We start from the raw sequence: 4,487 nt of genomic DNA on the forward strand, positions 1-4,487 counted from the left end.
TCATTTAAAGTGTTTTTATGTGTTAAGTTTCACCTCTACTTTTTTTCATGCTGACGTGTAGGTACACTTTGTAATTGACACTGCCCTTGTTAACTTTCACTGTCAAATGATACTCCGTCATGCGTACTTCGAATAACGAGACAGTTAAAATTTGAAATAAAGGCGCCAAGGGGCCTGTGCGGTCAAAATTTAAAAGTAGCGATGGAGAGATGGGGATCTTATTCTAATCAGGTACAAATTATCTTAAAGCATTGTTGTAAATCACAAGTGAAAAAAAAAGATTAATAAAAGTGTAATAACTCCACACAGAGGGTATTTTAGCAGGGAATCCAGACCGTTCAAGTAAGTTTTGATTTTGTATTCATTACAGGACAATGAAGGCCACCCAGTTTTTAAACCTTTTATATCTGATAACCGTTCCAAGGAAGCATTCCTGTTGAGTGAAGATGTTTCAAAAGAGAAAAAAGGAATTGCTTACTTTTCTCTCCTGTGGCAAGAATCACACCAACGTGCCTCTGTTTCTCTCCTTGTCCGGTGTTCCAGTCAATTTCGATTTCGGCCCCGACATCAAATGGCCCTCTCAAAATGAAACGACTTTTTGGCAGTACACTGACACTTTTGTCAGAGTCGAAATAAATGCAACCTTTGATAGTCATCTTGTGAATGACAAAAAGTCAGAAGTGACGCTTTCAGTTTCCGTACGAATACGCGCTCTAATTAGCGTCAGGGATTCCAATGTCAATTTTGAAATGACCCTTGTGTAATATAACTACGTAATCGATACTGCCCAGAGTAATAGAAGGGTAAGAATGCAGTAAGAGCAGAGGTACAGACAATTGGGTAAACTTGATACATAAGGAATTTTGTTATCAACAATATGTCCAGTTTTTCTGAAATAAAACATTCAACCTGACGTCAATCCACTGCCCAGTATACATAATTTGATTCACTCTTGAAGATATACCAAGGCGACCTAACATATTATTGAAGAGAACATGAGTACACAGAAAAGGCAAAGGCGATCGGAGAGCAAGCGGAGGACCGAAGCACAAAACCAAGATGAATCATATGTACCTGTTCGAGTTTTGTTGTTTGAGGTGAGGCAAAGTGAAAGCGAAAGTGTTTCCCCTACAGCTCAGGAGGCAAACCAACCTGACATCAGTATTGAAGAAAACACGGACCTCGACTACGACCACGAAGATCAAGGTGAAGTTTACACTGACACTTTAATTCAAAATTTAATGTCAAGTACTGCCTGTTGTTCCGATCAAACAGAAGTGATGAGCCGAATGCAGTCTCTAAACAATGACCAAGAGTTTGAAGAAATGTGGCAAGAAGCTCGGGAGCAACTCATAGGCGAGGATAAGATTTTCTCAAAAACGGAATTTGATGAATGTTTTGTGGAGGAGGAAGGGTAGAAGTAGAGGAGGTGCTGCAATATTGTTCAAGCATGGAGCAGCAGTTCGGCCAACGATCCACAGAGAGTAATGAGGATGCGCAAGAGAATTCTCAAGAAGATGATGGCGATTTGGATAAAACGCCTTTGTATCGTGGATCCTCTGTTACACTCGGGTCCATCATGGTCCTAATCGCGTTATTTGTTATAAAGCACAATTTATCCGGTGAGGCTATTGAACATTTTCTTTCAATTTTTGCTGCGGCTTTGCCAATTTCAAATGTTTTACCAAGAACAATAAGCCGCTTCAGAAAATATTTCTGCCACCTTAGGAATTCATTTATTATTCATAAATACTGTACATTTTGTCTTGCATATGTCGGTGAACGAGATCTTGTTAACTGTCCAAATACACACTGCCTGAAAGACTTGACGTGGAAAGGCAGAACGGCTTATTTCATTGAAATTCCTATCATCAAACAGATACAAACATTGTTTTCAAGGGATGGATTCTTTGATGATTTGTAGCATCGATTTCACAGAAAGAAGAAAAATATAAACAACTTGGAAGACGTATACGATGGACGAATTTACAGACGACTTGTGAAGGACGGAATTTTGCAGTCTGGAAATAACTTTTCCTTTGTATTCAATACATACGGTGTACCAATTTTTAAATCATCCAAAGTCTCCATTTGGCCAATCTATCTAGTTGTAAATGAACTACCTTATAAAAAGAGAATGGCGACAGAGAATATGCTGCTCTCTGGTCTTTGGTTTGGAGAGAAAAAACCGGCCATGTGGTCTTTCCTTAAACCATTTTACAAATCTTTGTTGATTTAGAGCAAGGTGTTATATTTCAAGTCAAAAACAAAGGACCCGTAACCTGCAAGGCAGTTCTCCTCGGATGTACTTGTGACCTTCCTGCGCGTTGCAGGATTTGTAATGCCATGCAGTTTAATGGAGCGTCGAGTTGTTGGAAATGCCTGCAGGAGGGTAAAACTGCAAAAGTAAGCCAACGGGGACATACAAGGGTATTTCCATTCATGCACCATGATCCGAAAGGACCACAGAGGACATTTGATGATACTTTGATGCATGCTAAAGACGCATTGCAGAACCAGATATCTGGGAAAACAAACCAGTACGCTGTTCATGGAATTAAAGGACTGTCTTGGCTAGCGTTGATTCACAGATTTAACTATGTGGCTGGTGTAGGAATCGACTACGTGCACGGAGTATTGCTTGGAGTGCAAAAAACACTACTGAAGCTGTGGTTTAATGCTACGTTTTCGGGAAGACATTTTAGTGTACATAGTCTAATTAGTAAGGCCGATGCTCGACTTTCCGAAATTGCACCAACACTGGAAATTAAACGAATGCCTTGCTCGATAGAGGAGCACCTTCAGTAAGGCTAACGAGCTTCGCTCGTTTCTTCTATATTTTGGTATTCCAGTGTTATACGGCGTCTTACCGGATGAATATTTTCAGCATTATTTCCTTCTTGTTCACACAGTTTATTTTCTTTTGAAAGATTCTATTTCTTCTGCTGATCTAAGCGAGGCCGAGAAACTTCTCTTTATGTTTTGTGAAAAATTGTCTTCTCTATATGGAGAACAATTCATGACTTTAAATTTTCATCAACTTGTGCACTTAGCCGACGATGTACGTGACCTCGGTCCTTTGTACACTCACAGCTGCTTTAGTTTCGAAGATAAAAATGGGTTCATTCTAAAACTAATTCATGGCACTCAATTTATCGACAGTCAGATACTCACTGCTGTGTCATTTGTACAAAAAATACCTGAACTGAGAGAAAAATGTATAAAACCAGGGTCAGAGGTTGAGGAAATATATAGATCATTAAGTTGTGCCAGACGGCCTAAAAATCCACAGCTGATATCAAGTTCCTTGAATGCCTACCGACTAGGGTCGATTTATGTACAATCGTGGGATGAACTTGAGTATGCCACTCTGGAACGTTATCTAGGGTATCCCCCTGCAACTGTTAATGTCACGGCATTTAACAGAATTTCAATGTTTCAAGACAGTCGTCATATATACAGTACTCGGTACAGGAAAATGTACAAGCGAAATTGCTCAACGGTTAAGTATTGTAAGCAGGGGTCCTTTCATTTCGCCCAAGTTGAATATTTTTTTAGACTTTCCGATTGCCCTGACACTGGTCAGACTAGCAACCTTGTCATGGCTAGGCCCTTGGCACTTCAAAAGCCATACAGTTGTCGAACCCATATCAATGTCGTAGAAAGACCAAACCTTTCCATTTTTGTTACTTTTGCCCTTGCCGAAATATGTTCTAACGTTTTATACCTTCAGTTTACAGATGAGCCAGGTAGGGCTTATGTATGTGAGTTTCCTAATTTTCTTGAAGTTGATTAGCGTTATGCAATAAATATCTTCTACTCAGTATAAATATACTTTCAACCACACATAGTTGTGGCTTCATGTTTCTCACTGGGTTTCCGGTTCTTTTGCGTTGCCCTTCCCCATCCCCATTCCTTCCATCACGCAATTTGATGTGATGCTCTTTAGCTTCCAGTCCTTAACAAGACATCAGTTATATTGCGATGGTTCTCACTTAAGATTATCAAATAAATAAATCACCTTGAGAATAACTAAGAGTCCCACTAATTTTCTTACACCGAATTTTAATGACTGTTGTGAAACATGAGAGATGCGGGAAACGATCGAATTTCGTCACAAAAGGATTCTCCGTAGTCGGAAAATGGTGCGCGATGTGTCCACGCCGTCAAAGCCATGGAGAAAAGTCGGGCGATTTCATTTACTTGCTCGGATTTATGCCCTGAATCTGCACTTTTTAATACCTTAATGCGTCGTGGAAAAGGAGACTGTTAGGGCAGCAAATTCTACACCCCGCGTCGCACCAATTCACAAACAGATGTTGTGGACTGAGCACGCTTGTGCGGCGGGCTCCCCACCATATCTACTCCTGCAAAAAAGAAATTGACTACTGATAGTCAGTGAGTAAACTTCAAAGTATTTTAAGCAGCATAAAGTTAATCATGTACTAGCAGAATTCTTGGGATTACAATAATTTACACTCCAAATT

Source organism: Montipora capricornis, chromosome 7 (assembly GCF_036669925.1).
Source record: "Montipora capricornis isolate CH-2021 chromosome 7, ASM3666992v2, whole genome shotgun sequence".
NCBI lineage: Eukaryota > Metazoa > Cnidaria > Anthozoa > Scleractinia > Acroporidae > Montipora > Montipora capricornis.